This window comes from Hylobates moloch, unplaced genomic scaffold, assembly GCF_009828535.3.
Source record: "Hylobates moloch isolate HMO894 unplaced genomic scaffold, HMol_V3 SCAFFOLD_3, whole genome shotgun sequence".
NCBI classification, from domain to species: domain Eukaryota; kingdom Metazoa; phylum Chordata; class Mammalia; order Primates; family Hylobatidae; genus Hylobates; species Hylobates moloch.
In genome coordinates this window covers 101,749,005-101,767,579 of record NW_026652278.1, presented here as the reverse complement: position 1 = coordinate 101,767,579, position 18,575 = coordinate 101,749,005, and the positions used below count along the sequence as shown (strand labels likewise).

The following is an 18,575-nucleotide window of genomic DNA, read 5'->3' as shown; positions in this document are numbered from 1 at the left end:
GTGGCCATCATCTTCCAGGTCTCCTGAAGCCCCTGCTGCTTGTATTCAGGCTACAGCTACTCAGACCATCCCATCAGATCTCCTAGACAATAAGTAAGAGTGGGTGCAGGCACCACAGCTCCACACATTCACCACTTATCTCCTTACTCAGTTCCCACTCATTTTCATTTCCTAAACTCAAAACCATAGTCTCCATCCCTTTCCTATCAGGAAAGACTCACCCTAACTCATCTCTTTTGTTTGTAACAGACTCCAAAGCCTGCATAGGGCTTTTTTCAGGTTTCTGGCAATTTCTGTTTTCAACTCATGAACGTAAAACTTCTGGAAGCCCTAAACTCAGAACTCAAGGGGCTGTGCTACCTAGAAAAAGGACTGATAATTTTGCCTTATATATCTATTTCTTTAGATCTGATTGCAGTAGCAGAACAAGACATAAACTTTATTTTAATAAATTATCTTGAACACACACATATCAGAGTGGGAATTTGTGTCAATAGGGAGCAGACAAACAGGAATTTTTTGACTCATGGAAAATTTGCAAAATTGATATTTGTCTTTATTATTGTTGCTGATGTTGTTTTGTGTTAGAAGGAACGAGACTTTTCTTAAGGTCAATTTGACTGATAAGTCAATGGACAAAATCAACAGGTTTTTTCTGCATCACAGGCCTACCAACCTCTTGTTCCATTTGTCAGGTTGGGGTAATTGTACTTCCATTCTGGTGGTGTGGTAGAGAACATTATGTTCCTTGATTGCTTAAAGAAACAAAATGCTTTGCTTAAGTCTCCCACAAGGATGGAGAGGTATTTAGCACAGAGTTTTTCCCACAGAGTTTTGTAAGAATAAGAATGAATCAAGTATTTACAATAATGATATGTATCTTGAGAATGAGCCCCTCTAGATTACTAAGTTTATCCTTTGATCTGAAAACATAACAATGATTGAAAAATCAATTATCACATATACCATATGTCTAAATTTAGCCTAAATTAAAGATGAGAGAAGCACTGTTTTATTAGGAGTTATTAACCTATGTGTCCCCAAATTAAGCAGGATTTAATAGAATTTATACTTGCATTCGTTTTCTATTGCTACAGTAACAAATTGCCTGTGAGATAAGAAATAAATGTCTTAAGCATGCTTCACCTGGGTCCTCTGCTTAGAGTCATGCTTCGCCTGGATCCTCTGCTTAGAGTCTCACAAGGCCCAAGTCAAGGTGTTGGCAGGGCTGTGTTGCATTCTGGAGGCTTTGGGGGAGATCCACTTCTAAGCACATTCAGGTTGTCGGGAGAATTCGGTTCCTTACGGTTGTAGGACTGGGGTGCTGCTTCCTTGCCTGCTCTCAGGACAGCTGGGGACCACCCTTGGCTCCCAGAGGCTCCCTCTGATCCTTGCACATGGGCTGCCCCATCATGTGATTTCCTCCATTTCAGAGCCAGCAAAAGTTTGAGTCCTTCTTATGCTTAGAATCTCTGACTTCCTCTTTTGCTGCATCTCTTCTGCCCCTAGAAGAGATGGCAGAGAAAGGTCTCCACCTTTAAGGGCTCTTGTAAGTGGAATGGGCTCACCTAGGTAATCCAGGATAACTCCCTCAAAATCTGTCACTTTAATGACATCTGCAAAGTCCCTCTTGCCATGTAATAAAATATATTCATAGGTTCCATGGATTAGGGCATGGATATGTTTGGCAGGGGGTTTGGCCTACCAAGATGCCTTTTCGTAGAAAAATAAATATAAAATGTTAAACCCACCTACTTTTAAGTTAGAAAACAAAGAATATAAAAGTATTCAATAAGAGTGAGTAAAATATCAAAACTTGGTTTTAGTTTGGGGTAATGGCAAGTTGGGATGGGCCTGATAGAATGGAGGGAATATGAAATCTAGAAGAAAGATTTTTGTTTTAAAAAGGGGTGGAAGGGAAGGAGAAAGCTGCATAGATGGAGAAGAAAAGAGCCACAGAAAGACAAAGAGGGAGGAAGAAGAGTGGGGGGGAAAGGAAGGGAAGGAACTGAAAAGAAAGACAGGGGGTTGATGAAAGAGGAGGGACACGTGGGGCATGGTGGCTCACACCTGTAATCCCAGCACTTTGGGAGGCCAAGGCAGGTGGACAGCTTGAGCCCAGGAGTTCAACACCAGCCTGGGAAATACAGTGAAACCCCATCTCTACAAAAAATACAAAAAATTAGCCGAGCATGTTGGTGCACACCTATGGTCCCAGCTACTTGGGAGGCTGAAGTGGGAGGATCACTTGATCTGGGGTGGTAGAGGTTGTACTGAGCTGAGATCATGCAACTGTACTCCAGACTGAGTGACAGGAGTAAGACCCTGTCTCAAAAAATATATAAATAAATAAAAAGAGGAGGGACATTGTATAAAGCCTAAGAAAGATACATAAAGATATGTAGGCCGGGCGTGGTGGCTCACACCTGTAATCCCAGCACTTCGGGAGGCCGAGGTGGGCAGGCGATGAGGTCAGGAGTTTGAGATCAGCCTGACCAACATGGTGAAACCCCGTCCCTACTAAAAATACGAAAATTGGCTGGGCGTGATGGTAAGCGCCTGTAATACCAGCTACTCAGGAGGCTGAGGCAGGAGAATTGCTTGAACCTGGGAGGCGGAGGTTGCAGTGAGCTGAGATGGCGCCATTGCACTCCAGCCTGGGCAACAAGAGTGAAACTCTGTCTCAAAAAAAAAAAAAAAAAAAGAAAAAGAAAAGAAAAGAAAAAAATATATATATGATATGTAAAGGAGAAAACAGGTAAAAGAAGGCATGTGAAGAAGAAGAAAGTGTAGAGGGCTTTAAAGTGTTTAGAGTGAAGGTTAACCGAAGGTCCTGTGGTGTGTAGGGCATTTATCATCTATTGAGGTAACATATTCACTAATTTTCCTAAGACAGCTCCAGATTACGCTAATTATCCTGGCGTATTTACTAGTGGCATCCTTTTCACTCTCATAAATGTCCTGATTTGGACAAGGTATTACATAATAATCCTTCCTTAATAGGGCTCCATTTGGAAGGTACATTATCTGCTTACCATTTTTTGCAGTGTTTAAGATGTTATCGGGAACATCTGCTCCACATGGGTTGGTCTCAGAATTCAGCAAAATGCATGAAATTTATCAGTGACTGACTCAGGTCCTTGAATCAAGTTTCCAATTCCTGCACGCACCTTTTGTTTCTATTTGTCTCTGACATTCACAGTCTGCAAACCCTATTAGTGGTATTAGAAAACGTCTGCATTTTTTCTTTTAAGCTAATTTTCTTTCTCCACTCGTAATATATCGTTGCATAACACATAAAGTGTAATCCTATGCTTTTTGGTGGGAGAAAAATGAATGCTCATTTTCTCTTAGATGTTAACTCAGAACATACTTTCTTGTATTTTAGTTTTTTTACATTAAAATGTCAGCTTTTTCTTATCTTTTCATCCTCTTTAAATGGTTTAAACTCTTAGAAGATACATTCTTGTTTGCATGATAATTAATCTATATTGATGAACATACATGTAAATAATAGTGATAAATGAAAGAGCATCTGACCAATAGAAAAGCTAACTGGCTTTAATGAGGCTGTATTTCAGATTGATTTTGGTTATTAAACCACATACAATGCTCTTGCCTTCCAGTAATTACACTAAGCAGAACTGGTTATTTGATGATGAGATAGTTTCCATTTTGGTTTAAATAAAATTGATTTCCATGAACTACAGTTTAGTTCTGAATAATATATGCGTTATTCTGGATTGCTAAGCACTTAGGAAATAGTGGATAAGAAAAATATTCAATTCGCCACAGATGAAAATAGCAGGGTGGTAAAACGTGGATTTTTGAGTCATGCAGACTGAGATCCAATGCTGACTTTGTTCCTTAGGAACTGGATCATCTCGCACAAGTCACTCATTCTTTCTGACGCTCAGTGTTTTTATGGGCAAAATGGTGTTAGCAGTATCAACCCGGGGTGGTGGGGAGGAATGTGATGCAGTTTAAATGAGGTTGCTGAGAAATACCCAGCCCAGTTTCTGGTACACAGACAGAGATAAAAAATTATTAGTTACCATCTCCTTGCCTCCTGGGGTGGCCAGTATGCTAGTATGTTAACCTCAGCCTCTGCATCTAACTTTAACCTGAACCCTAATTTTGTGATGTGAGAGTGAGTTGAGTCTATCTAGATTTAACATTCTTCTATATTGCACTAGTTATATTTGAATTTTTTTTTCAGTTCCACCCTCCAGGTCTACTAAAAAAAAGTGTAAGTACCGCATGTTCTCACTCATAGGTGGGAATTGAACAATGAGAACTCATGGACACAGGAAGGGGAACATCACACTCCAGGGACTGTTGTGGGGTTGGGAGAGGGGGGAGGGACAGCATTAGGAGATATACCTAATGCTAAATGACGAGTTAATGGGTGCAGGAAATCAGCGTGGCACATGGATACATATGTAACAAACCTGCACATTGTGTACATGTACCCTAAAACCTAAAGTATAATAAAAAAAAAAGTGTAAGTAGTTCATAGGATTATTTTCTAAAGCAATAATAAAAATGCTTTTTAAAAAGATTAGAAATTTGAAATTTTATAACAGGTTTAGAAAACAATAGCATTTTATTATTTACATTAGATTTGACATGTCAATAGCAAATGAGACTTTATTGTAGTTCAAAGGTTTTACCACTAAGAACTTGATAATTATTCTTCCCAAAAGTAAGCTGGGCATGGTAGCATGTGCCTGCAGTCGTAGCTACTCTGGAGGCTGAGAGGATAGAATCGCTTGAGCCCAGCTAGGAGTTCAATAAAAGAAAATAGCCTTGACTGGTGATTTGAAAGCACCGTCAAAACTCCCTGCATTTCCTTTGGTGCTTGGTTTATGACTCCTCCTCTGAGATGCTCTTGTCCATGGTGCTGACCTCCTGATTCAAGCTGTGGATGGAGTTCAAGTAGCGGACGGCCAGGGTGTCCCTTCCATGCTGGGAACATAAGGAGTGTCCTGTGGTGTGTAGTTGCTGTTCTTCTGTGTTCAGTCTGTTGTAACTTTAAAGCTCTTCTTCAACTCCTCAAATGCTCCAAGGGCTATCATATTCCCGGTTACTATTCTATAAACTCTCCATATACAACGTTCTGTTTCGTGCTGTGGGTCAGAGCTTCGTGAACTGTTTCTCTGGCCCAACTCGCTCATGGTTGTTGAGAGTCAAGTGCCCTATAGTGGTATCTTCACTCATTCATTCTGCAAAATTTTACTGCCCTTTTATGTAGACACTTGTCATGGGCACTATGGACAAATAAAAGGTGAATATGACTTAGTCCCTGACTTTGAGATACTTAGAATCTGGTGAGAGGTGAAGAGGGAGATCAGCACACAAATTCAGGAAAGTGAGGCAAAATTAAGTAACTTTATAGGACAGGTGCAGTGTGAACCTATAGTGATTCTCAACCCTGACTACACATCAGAATCACCTGTAGGGCTTTTAAACATCCTGCCACACATGCTTCATCCCAAACAAATTCAGAAGCTCTGGGAATGAGGAGTGAAGGCATCAGTGTTTTTAAAGCTAATTCCAGTAATTCAATGTGAAGCCAAAGTTGAGAACCATTGGCCTAAGGAAGAGCCTGAAAAACTTTCACTGGCTCTATGGCAGGCTGATAGTAAAATCTTAGATACCTTTGTTTCCATTGATTTCTTGCACCTGTCTTCATATTATTATTGGACTTTGATGTTCCTTTCGTGTTGATAGGGAACTTGTGTAATTAGTATATACTCAATAAACATTTGTTTGTGGATAGATGAATACCCATTTTTAATGCTTCCTTCTTTTTAACAGCAAACATTTATTGAGCATCTACTATGCCTCGGGCACTGTACTGAGTAGTGGGAACAGAGCAGTAAGGACGATTGTGTCTCTGCCTGGATGCCTTGTGTTTCTCACATTGCAGCTTCCCCTCCAGCAGAACTATCTGGGGAGCTTGTTAACAGAGCAGGCTCTTGAATTCCTCCTCAGCCTATTGACTAAGTCTTTGAGGGTGAACTTCAGTAATCTCTGCTTACAAGCTGCCGGGATGATTCCTGTGTGCACGAAAGCCTGATATTGCTGAGTAACGGCACATGCAAAGCCATGACAACAGGACAAAGACAAGTGAAGAGGGCTGTGGGTGTCACATCAGAAAGGGTGACTTCCCCTGCGGGGAGGTGGCCTCTAGGTGGTCTTAAAGGATGACTGTTTGCCCAGGGAGAGAATGGGAAGGAAAATACTTCAGGCCAAAGGAAGATGACCTGTGAAGTCACAGAGACACAATGAATACAGCAAGTTGTGGAGAATGGAGCCAGATTGTGAAGAGCCTTTTGTAATTTTAAGCTAATTAACCTTTATTGATTTTCTGCAATGTTTTAAGCCCTGTGCACAAAGATAGTAATAAACTGCTCAAGGAACAGGATGTTCCCGGGTCTGGCTCTGAGCCCTTGTTTAGTTCGGAGCTATGCCAAACTCTGAAAATCTCCCCAAAACACAGACGCCTTCTTGATTCCTGGTGTTATAAAACCATACCTAAGTGTGCCAGTGTCCCTGGGAGAAAGGCATAGAGTTCTAGCTTGAGTAGCCAGGAACACATCCTCTGATACAGCAATAGCAGATGGAGTAGGGACTCCTTGCTCTCCAAACTTCTGGGAGCTCTAGAAGGAGGCAGAGTCTGGTTTGGGAGGGTGGGCATGGGAGTTGCTTAAGACACTCTAGGAGGTCATGGCTGGTGATCCTATTACATTGATAGTTTGGTTTTATAACACAGTGAATGCCAGGCTGTCAACATTATGAGTAAAATTGGCTTTGGTAGCCTAACCTGGAGTTCTAATCACTTATAACTTTTTGTCTAAAAGAGGAAGTTGTGTTCCAAAAGCTAAATACTTTTGATTAACCATAGTTATGTATGGGTTGCTTAAAAGCAGCTGTCCTCCAATGCTCTGCACTTTACATTTACTTCTTGTTACTACTTATTTGCTTTTCTCACCAACCCTCTAAGATATGCTTGTGGTTACATCTGTTTCGACAGATTGTGCGGCTTCGGAGTGACAGATTTGGGATTTCAACCTAGGTGCATGTAATTATTAGAAACTGAGTGCACAGCAACTATGCCAGGCCACTCTTGGAATGAGGCTTTTTCTTAAACTGGTGGATTTTCTCTGCCTTTTTGTTAAATACTTTACATATATATCTCACAGTTTCTGTAGGGGTTTCGTTGAGTAATTAAGGTAAGGCAAATTGAAAGTAAATAAAATGCCCCAGATTAAACAGGAAAAAAGATATTACCCTCTTCCTTCTGTCCTATGACATACATTGATATATGTAAAATCCTTTTTCCTGAGTACTTTTGCTTAAGGATGCCAGATAAAGGGGTAAGGAAATATAACGCTATTCAATTTGGCAGGAATCACAGCTAAGGTTGAATATCACATTACTTTGCTGCAAGGAGCATTTTCAGATACATTGGCTGTAGGAAGATTCTGATTCTGCAAAACAAAATGTGGAAGATTAGGATGAATTTAAGTGAGTTATGAAAACAATTATTACATTTATTCACTTATCATCTAATTTCCCCTGTTACCTGGTTAATTACTGGAGACTTGAATCTCAGTCTACACACCTAACCAATTGATGGCCCACAAAACCTAGAGAAGGCAAACTCTCAGCTCTGTTGTTCCTCTTTGCAAGTATCATCTCCACAGGAAAAATATTGACACTGCTTTGGTGAAAACTTATAGTTCAAATATGCAAAAGGAGAAAATTGCAGAAACGAAATCCCTTCACAGTGATCTGGAATTTCAGTAAGATTCAGATATGATATATTTGCCCCTTTTTATTAGAAAGATTTAATTATTTGCACATTTACAATTTTTTGCATGACTTTTATTTAATCCAAGTGTTTTATGTTTATTCACTGGGTAGTCTAAACATGTTCTCTCTTTCCAAACTATTATCAGTCATCACAGTCATTTGATTCAATTATATCCTATTATTTAAACAATCCTCTACTGACTGCCTTCTGTGTACTCAGTATTACATATGTAATCTTTTTGTACGTGCGGTAATTTTGGATAGCAAGGGGTTAACAATGCCTTGCATAGTTGTTAGGCATTTCAAAATATTTATAGTGAAGACATGAATGCACGTGACCTCTTAGTAAATAGAAATTAATTGAGCTCATGTTGTGAAACTAAATAAATTAGTGGGAAGAAAAGTGGTGGGGTTTACTAGCGGAAGTAATTAGATCAAAGAATTCTCTGTTGTACTAAGTTGCCTCTGTTTGTTTCTGAATGGCTGCTAATGTTTAAATCTCTGGGCTGCCAAATTAGTACTATTTTGCCAACAACATTTTCTCTACTCCAAGTGCTACTGGAAAGCTAATCAGATGCAGTGATTGATTTAATGACAGAATGATTCAATAGTTGCAATCTTCCATAAAATATCCCCTTTTTTTGAGTAAGGTAAATTATCAATTTATAGATCTTCTCAGAAAAGCAGTTCTTTTTGCTCCCTTAAAAAGAAGAATTCTTTGCAGTCAAATTTGTTTGGGGATAGACTGTTTTACCTATTTTGTGCTGGAGCATCAACACAGTCCTTCGTTGACAGTGAAGTCTCTCTTGAGTCGGTTGTCCTGCATAATAATTACATGGCTGCTTAAAATGGCATGTAATCAAAATGACACAACCTTGATAAAAGATGACCATGTCCAGGGCTCTCTGAGAAGAATTTGATAGTAGAATTTGTGTGTTTGGCCGTTGCTGTGATAAATAGTCTAGGGTTTTGCTTTTAAGAGCCTTCTCTCTCTCTCTGAACTGCCTTTCTCAGCTCCTAGCTTCAGTCGTTGATGAACAACACAGTTTCCTCCTTTGCAGGTGTGTGTGGCATGAAAGAGAGAGAGAAAGGGAGACAGTGATGATAGGGAGATAGACGATAGATGATTGATAGAAAATGAGAAATAGTAGGTAGGTAGATAGATAGATAGATTGCTGGAACGGGGAATAATAGAAGATAAATAAAAGACAGAAAATAGGTGATAGAGATAGAGATATATGTGTACAAACACACACACACACACTCACTCACTCACATATACCTGCTTAATGACCAGAAAAAGTACAAAACAGATGTGAAACTGCAGATTTCATGTTAAGGCTAGAAGTCTCTCCAAATGCCCACAGGTATTGAGTATGACACAGCATTTGCAGTAAAGGAAAGGATTCACGTGGGCAGGAGGCACCATCCTGCAGAGCCCTGAGCTGAGTTGACCCCCACTTCAAGAACTTGTCTTTTCTACTGACTCCTGAATGATTACCAGCTTCCCCACCCCAGCCTTGCCAAGCAGCAGAAATTACACTCTTATCTCGTGCTACAGACAAAGATCAACTCAAAATGAATTAAAGAGTTCAAATAAGACCTGAAGTGCTAAAACCACTGGAAGAAAACATAGGGGAAATTGACGTGGACAATGATTTTGTGGATATGAACCCCAAAGTATAGGCAACACAAGAAAATATAGATAAATGGGATTACATGAAACTGAAAAGCTTTTACACAGAAAAAAAAAAAAAACCAGAAAACCAAAAAACAAACAAACAAAAAGAGTAAAGAGATAGCCTATGGATTGGGAGAAAATATTGGCAAACAAACCATACATCCAAAAAGGAGTTAGTATCCAAAATACATAAGGAATTCAAACAACTCAATAGCCCATTAAAAAAATGGGCAAATAACTTGAATAGACATTACTCAAAAGAAGACATACACATAGGATACAACATACAACAGGGATCTCCTTGGTGTTTGCATGCCAACAGTATTGCTCAGTTGTCTCACAGCTTCCAACTTGTATGTTTAAATAATTAGGAATGTAATATGTGTATTAATAATAAAATTTGAATAGTACAGAGATGATAATACATAAATATCTCCTCCCCTTACCATATCTTGATCTCCCATTTCTGGTTTTAGTTCTTCTTATGGTTACATTTATAATAATATCCAGGTGATAGGTATAAATGTCTACCTTTTGAGCTATCAACCTTAAACAGTATACATTGCTTCCCTGATATGAAAGATGTGGAATTTAGCATACTTGTACTATTTCTTCCACTTCTAAAGAAGGTTTTGTTCTTACTAGTGATTGATTTTATAACTCTATTGAGAGATAGGGAAAACCAAAGTGTTTTTTCTACCCTCATGTACCACTCAACACAGAAAACTTCTGTGACCAGATGTGTAGAGACTTTTCCCAGTGGACAATTCTCTAGTAGACACCCACTGGGTATCCTACAATTCCATTCAACTCTGGTGCTATCTACCTGGAGATAGTGTCAGATCTCACAGGTTGAGAGCCCAGTCCCACAAGACTTCTCTCCGCCACTTCAGATACCAATAGCAAATAGCAGATTGTCACTTATACTTCTGACTAACAAGCAACAAAGCAGGTTCCCGTGACACTTCCTTGGGTTTGATTAATTTCTGGGATGTTTCACAGAACTCAGGGAAACACAATTACTGGTCTATTATAAAGATTATAAAAGATACAGATACCTCAGATGAAGAGGTGCATAGGGCAACGTATGGAGGAAGGTTGCAGAGATCTCATGCCCTCTCTGGGCACACCACACTCCCAGAACTTCCATGTTTTCACCAGTTGGGAAGCTCTCTGAGCCCTGTCCTTTCTGGATTTTATGGAGACTTCATTGCATAAGCATGTTTGATTACGTCATTGGCCATTGGTGATCATTCAATACTGTCCTCTCTCCTGAAGCGCAGGAGTAGGGCTGAAAGTTCCAACCCTCTAATAACATGGTTGGTTCCCCTGGCAACCATCTCCCCATCCTAGGGGTTCCCAGTTATCAGTTGTCTTGTTATTATGCCAAAGAAGACTCATTATTCCACAGATTACAAGGGTTTTAGGAGCTGTATCCCAGGGACCAGGGGCAGAGATCAAATATATATTTCTCATTTTATCACAATATCGCAACTCTAGTAATATACTTGTATTAGTCCATTTTCGTGCTGCTGATAAAGACATACCTGAGATTAGGCAATTTACAAAAGAAAGAAATTTAATGGACTTACAGTTCCATGTGGCTGGGAAGGCCTCACAATCATGGCAGAAGGCGAAAGGAAGATAAGAGAAGAGAGCTTGTGCAGGAAAACTCCCTTTTTGAAAAACATCTTGTCTCATGAGACTTATTCACTATCATGAGAACAGCAGGGAAAGACCTGCCCCCGTGATTCAATTACCTCCCACCAGGTCCCTCCCACAAGACGTGGGAATTCAAGGTGAGATTTGGGTGGGGACACATCCAAACCATATCAATACTTAAATCTATTTTTATTAATATATCAACCTGAGGCTTTAAATCTAGACTCCAGTATATCTGTAAGATGCGGATAGTAACAACACCTATTTTATAAGGCTGCTATGATAATTAAGTGAGAGAATCCATTTAAAGTACCTAGCAAAAGCTTGGCTCACAGTGAGTTCTCAATTAATTTAGCTGTTATTCATTGAGGACAGTTAACTAACTGCCTCAACCTTCATCCCCCTCACCACTTTCACTGAACAACCGCAGCCTCAGTCAGCAGAGTGTGGCTGTGATTGCCTGTAATCACAGCTACTCAGGAGGCCGAGGCAGGAGAATTGCTTGAACCCAGGAGACGGAGGTTGCAGTGAGCCGAGATCGTGCCACTGCATTCTAGCCTGGATGACAGAATGAGACTCTGTCTAAAAAAAAAAAAAAAAACTAAGTAAACCAGTAAACCATTATCTTTCCTTAGCATTTTGATGTTACTCTACTATTTCCTGATTGCTGTAGTTGCTGATGAAAAAATAGAGTCTAACATCACACTTCACATCTTAATAGTCTCTCTTTTGTCTTCATTTTCTTGTTTACAGTTTCAATACTTCTTTCTCTAGTTTTGTACTTATTTTTATTCAACTTTTTTTGGTGCTTTGGGTCTATTTTCATTCAATATCTTTCTATAATTCTTGGAAATTCTTACCTACTAGTCTTCAAATGTCGCCTTGGTAGCCTTTCCTTAAATCCTGGAATTTCTATTAGATAAGTGATATAACCTCTCAGTCTGTGCCTTTTTATTTTTAAATATATATTTTTTATTTCTAATATGTCAAAACAGATCTTTAAAAAATCTGCTTTTCTTGTTTTATTGCCATCAGTTTTGTTTCATAGTTTATTGTTGTGGGTGGTTTATAAACATTGTTTATATGGATTTCATGTCTTCATTTATCTCCCTTTAAAGTTTGTTTTGACTGTTTCATAAAATAAATTAAATTCCAGGTCTAGAGAATTCATGTTCCTGTTGTTGATGTTTTTGGCTGTCTTTTTTAGGATTAGTCTTATATTTGTGTTTTGAAATTTAGATTCGTAGGCTTATTTTGAGTGAGAAAATCTTGCTTTTTATTTTGTTTTATCTTTTCTATCCGCTCACCCCTGGGCTCCTAGTTCAGAATCAGATCTTATCATTATGTTTTGAGCTTTCTGATCTGTGGTAACTTAGGAATGTTGCCCTTCCACTTTGGCTCAATTCCTAGACACAAAGCTTTCCCTCCACGTATGCATGCATGCTTACTTTCTTATCAGCCAACTATTTCAAATAAAGGTGCAGCACCCAACGTCAGGTTTATTCATTAATTTTATAATATTTATTGAGTTATTAGTATATCCTAGGCATTATTCTACATCCTGGAGGTTTATCTGTAAACAAAACATAGTCTCTTCCCTCATGAGCTGACATTCTAGTGGAAGAGAGAGATGATAAAAAATAAACATATCATATGTAAGAAGATGGTTAAGTACTATGGAGAAAAAAAGAAAAATGAGGAATTTGGGGTCAGTGTTATCTCATAAAAATGATGAGAGAAATCTTCATTAAAAAGGCAAGGGGGGCAGTGTGGCTGGAATGAAGAAAGGAGCAGGTAGAAGCAATGGAGATGATGAGAAGGAGTTTGAAGACAAAACTAAACGGATTGCATGTGGGATATGATAGAAGAATCAAGGACAACTCCAATAATTGTGTTCTGCAGGATTGATTGCCATTTACTAAGATGGTGAGGACTGCAGGAGGAGATTTGTGCCATGGAGGGGTGGCAGGTGGGGGCACAGAGAAAGAATTCAGCTTTCAGACGTATTCATAAAATAAATTTGAATAAACATTCAAATCACTATTTTGTAAGTAGTCACTTGAAATGACTATGAAATATCCAAGTGGAGATGTGGAGTAGGAAGTTGAACAAATGCTCTGGCATTTGGGAAAGATGTCTAGGCTGGGAGTTGGGATATGGGGTAATTGGGCCATGGGACTGAATGAAGTCGTGGAGGGAGAGAACTTCATAAGAGAAGAAAATAAACAGTACTGAGGGCCAGGTTCTGAGTTATGCCTAGATTTAGAGATGGGAGATATGAAGAGGATCTAAGAGAGATGGAGAATAAGTCAGTGAACTAGAGGAGAACTAGGAAGGAGTGTCATTCAGGAAGCCAAGTGAAGAAAGGCTTTCAAGAGGAGAAAGAAAGAAAGAAACCAGACCAGATGCTAATAGTAGAAAAAAGAATATGAATGCTGAAAAGTAAAGTGAAACTCATTGGTAAACGTCTCAAAAATGAGGTGATTTTTTTTTAGCTTATCTGAGAAGGGGGAACCCTCCTCAATCTTTGAGGCATTTTTTATTCCCAGGAGATAACCCCTCCACCACCTGCTAGCATCTGCATTAGCACCCGCAGGTCTGTGACCTGAGACATTGATGTTGCTGCCCTTTTCCTTATCCAAGGTTATATTTATTTCTTTGAAAGTCTGGCTATGTTGTTTTTATTTGCTCTTTTTCTATTTGGTCACATTGGTATGTGTTTAGAGCAGTGAGAGTATGAAAAAGTATGAATTTACTATACCATTTTGACTGAAATTTCCTTCTGCCACACCTTTAATGTCTTTAGTAAGTGTTCCTTTTATCTTCTAGCCTCACTAGCCTCACCTGGGTCACCATTAAGAATATGATTTTTTTTTTCTATCCCATTTCACATATAGCCAAGTTGGAGGTGAAATTGACGTCTCATCACGCCACACTGCCATGAGAAGTCATTTCTCCTTCCTTTGTGAGTATTTCATTTGCTATGTCTCCCTCTGTTTCTCCTAGTTTTTGTTGTTTATTAAGCTCCTCCTGGGAACTCCTGTTATGGGATGGATTGTGTCCCCCCAAAATTCATGCTGAAGTAACCCTCAGTACCATAAGAATGTGACTGAGTTGGATATAGAGTCTTTAAAGAAGTTACTAAGTTAAAATGGGGTCATTAGGGTCTACTTTCATTCAATATATTTCTGTTATTCTTGGCAATTCTTACATACCGTTCTTCAAATGTTGCTTTAGTAGTCTTCCCCTAGATTCTGGAATTTCTATTAGATAAGTGATATAACCTATCGGTCTGTGCCTTTTTGTTTTTAAATGTATATATTTTTATTTCTAATATGTCAAAACAGATCTTGTAAAAACCTACTTTTCTTGTTTTATTGCCATGCTTTGTTTCGTAGTTTATTGTTACGGGTAGTTTACAAACATAGTTTATATGGATTTTATGTCTTCATTTATCTCCCTGGGCCCTACTCCAATATGGCTGATATCCTTATAACAAGAGGAAGTGAGAACACACACACACAGAGGAAGGACCATGTGAAGACACAGGTTGCAGACAGCCATGCAGGACTCAAGGAGGGAGGCCTCAGAACAAACCTCCTCTGCCAATACCTTGATCTTGGACTTCTAGCCTCCAGAACTGCTTTTTTTTTTTTTTTTTTTTTACTTTGTATAATGTAAGAGGTACAAATGCAATTTACTTACATGTATATATTGCATAGCAGTGAGGTCTTGGTTTTTAGTGTATCCATCATTAGAATAATGCACATTTTAGGCCAGGCTCAGTCGCTTATGCCTGTAATCCCAGCACTTTGGGAAGCCGAGGCAGGAGAATTGTTTGAACACAGGAGTTCAAGACCAGCCTGGGCAACATAATGAGACTTCCATCTCCACAAAAAAAAAAAAAAAAAAAAAAAAAATTAGCTGAGTATGGTAGCACACACCTGTGGTCCCAGCTACTCAGGAGTCTGAGGTGAGGAGGATTGCTTGAGCCTGGGGGGTCAATGAGCTGTGATCGTGTCACTGCACTCCAGTCTGGGTGACAGAGTGAGACACTGTAGGAAGGAAGGGAGGGAGGGAGGGAGGGAATGAATAATGTACATTGTACCCATGAAGTAATTTCTCATTCCTCACCTCTCATATGCCCAGCAACCCCTCCAAATCTCACGTGTCTATAATTCCACACTCTGTGTTCATGTGTGCACATTATTTAGCTCCTCCTTATAAGCGAGAACATGCCGTGTTTGACTTTCTGTTTCTGAGTTGTTTTGCTTAATATAATGGCTTCCAGTTCCTTCCACGTTGCTACAAATGATAAAATTTCAGACTTTTTTATGGCAGCTTCCAGGACTGTGACATAAATTTCTGTTGTTCAGGCCACCCATTGTGTGGCACTTTCTTATGGTGGACCTAGCAAAGTAATATGCCCAGTTCATTCACAGATTTTTGCACCTGGTTCTCAGATTTTCTTTCAACCCAATACCCTGCCTTCTTCCCGGATGACTTCAATGTCCAGAGAAATGGTTCATTCAAGACCTTAGTAATTTAATAATCCCCAAGGTTCTTCTTCACTCTTCCAGAGCCATGCACCCCAAGAACACTCTTTGGTTTTCACTCAGAACTGTTTCACCATTGAAATGACACATTCACCTTTCCAGCAATCTCAGTCATTTTTTCTTTTTTGAGATGGGATCTTGCTCTGTCACCCGGGCTGGAGTGCAGTGGCATGATCATGGCTCATTGCAGCCTCAACTTCCTGGGCTCAATCAGTCTTCCCATCTTAGCCTCTCCAGTAGCTAGAACTATAAGCATGTGCCACCATGCTTGGCCAATTTTTTTTGTTGGTTGTTTATTTTTTTTAGAGATGGGGTCTCACTATGTTGCCTCGACTGATCTTGAATTCCTGGGCTCAAGTGATCCACCCACCTCGCTCTCCCAAAATGTTGGGATTGCAGGCATGAGTCACCACGTATGGCCAATTATTTTTAATGTACTTGTTCTTTAACCACTTCGTCATACAGGCTGTTATCTTCTAGATGTTCTCCCTGTATATAGGGCAACTATTTTCGTGAATTTCTCCCACCTTGCTTAGACTCCATGACCCATTCCTTCAACGAAACTCTGCCAGCAACCCTAACCCTCTTGTCCTATTGTCTTTCTGCTGCATCTTCTCAGCAAACCTAAGACCTGGATAAATCCAAATGCCTCTTTTCCATGTCTGCATCTAGGACACATTATAATTTGTTTAATTATTGTTGGGCATGTGGGGATTGTTTCTCTTTTTACTACTAAGAATGTGATTAATATCATTATACATGCATCTTTGTGTGTTTCTCTGCTTACTTAGGCTAAATTCCTAGAAGTGTAGTTACAGGATTAAAAGGCTTAAGACTTTGGAAAATTGACATCAGGTTGCCTAACGTTTGTAATGATTTCCCATTACTGATATATGAGAATACAGTATACATTTTGTTGTAAACATCCCAAAGGAGAGAAAAATGAGTTTAAAATTTTAAGTCAACATAAAGATGAAAAATGACACTTCATGGCTTGGGAGATAACAGACTTATGTTTATTGACAACTTGTTTTCCTGTTTTTTTTTTATTTCATTCTATTTCAGTTGTTAAGTTTTTTGTTTGTTTGTTTGTTTTGTTTTGTTTTGTTTTGTTTTTTGATGGAGTCTCGCTCTATCACCCAGGCTGGAGTGCAATGACACGATCTATGCTCACTGTAACCTCTGCCTCCGAGGCTCAAGCAATTCTCCTGCCTCAGCCTCCCAAGTAGCTGGGATTACAGGTGCCCACCACCACACCTGGCTAATTTTTACATTTTTAGTGGAGATGGGGTTTCGCCTTGTTGGCTAGGCTGGTTTCGAACTCCTGACCTCAAATGATGCACCCGCCTCAGCCTCCCAAAAACAGGCATCAACCACCACACCCGGCCAGTTAAGATTCTTTTTAATGGACTTCGTAAGAGATCTTTTTTTTTTTTTTTCTCATACATGATTATCAGATATATTGTTGACTTAGGACTTTCTTAAATTCACAAGTATTCTATCTTATGAGTTTGATTATTATTTCAATAATCTATTATCTGCTGTTCTTGCATCTGCAGGACTACCAATTATACATAAATACAGGATTTTTTTCCCTTTCATATTTGCCATGTTCTTTATTTCTGTGTTCAGCTCCATTCTTTTCCTCCATATTCTTGAAAATCATCTAAATATTTTCCCAACATTCTATTGATTTTTTCTGCATTTTCAATACTTTTTCTTTTAGAATTTTATATACAGATTTTAAATTCTCTAATACATGCCTAGTTTTCTTCTCCTATCTTCTTATTTTATCTAGTTCCCTTTTCTTGTCTTCCTGTGTCTCAGACAGCTTCTGAATAATTTCTTGCTATCTTTCTTTTCTTGTTTCATGGCCTGATTAAATTTTGAGATGACAAAACCAATATTGCTGACAATCTTCTTGTGAATCTTGTGGTAGACCTTTTTTGAGGCATGTAGCTCTTCATCTTGAATATGACATCTCTCTTTTTTTGGGTGGCAGAATGTTTTCTACTGCATTCATTTTTTTCCTGTTTCTCTTCTTTAGTGAGAAGGTCACTCTTCAGATCTGCTTTTGCTGATATACAGGGCAAGCGAAATCTCCTTAGTGTCTCTAACTCTTCACCTGGTCACTGTTAGAATTTCTCACGCAGCAGCCTAGGTTATTTTATACAGATACTTTTCTATTTCCTGAGGCTAGTGGTCATTTATATACAGCATGGCTATGCTGCACTGAGGAAGGAGCTTCTGCCTCTCCTATTATCTCTCTGTGTGAAGAGGAATTTATTTTAGATTCTCTGAAGCATCCTACAGATCATCCCTTTCCAGAAGTGGTGCAAGAAAAACTATCGCCTCTCCATCTCTGATGGCTCCCACAACTCTTTCTTCTTTTGCTCATCTTACAATAGATTTGGTATCCCAGGATTGACGTCCCACCACAAATCTGTCTTTGTAGCCCAGAAATAATGCTCCATTACAAATCCCCCACCCCAATCAGATAGATTTTATTGGAAACGTATATGTCCAAATGAGTACAGAAAAGAAGGGCATACTTTTAATTGGTGGAAATAGGTGGTAAAGGGGCCCCAGCTGCTGCAGAACACAGCTCCTATATTATTAGGTTGATGGATTTTCTCATTTTGACCAGAGAAAGTTCTTAAACTTTCTCTGCTCCCTGGGCAGTGGTGGAAATTGCTTAATGTCCTCTCCTTAAGTTCTGTCCACATTTGGTTGGTATATCTGGTGAGATATGAGCCAGTATTTCTTATTTCCAGTGCTCTTGTAATTATGCTTTTTTTTTTTTTTTTTGAGAGGAAGTTTTGCTCTTGTTGCCCAGGCTGGAGTGCAATGGTACG

General features: G+C 39.2%; 1 protein-coding gene across 2 annotated transcripts in view; it reads left to right on the top strand.

Moving 5' to 3' along the window:
- KIAA1217 (KIAA1217 ortholog) overlaps positions 1-18,575 on the top strand; it is an 877,411-nt gene that overhangs the window by 138,423 nt on the left and 720,413 nt on the right. The window contains exon 1 of one of the 2 annotated variants that reach the window (XM_058436625.1): positions 14,092-14,129. The exons of the other annotated variant lie outside the window; for it this stretch is intronic. The gene's annotated coding sequence lies outside the window, so the exon portion shown is untranslated. Of the gene's footprint in view, positions 1-14,091; positions 14,130-18,575 lie in introns of those variants that run through there. 2 annotated transcript variants of the gene reach the window in all.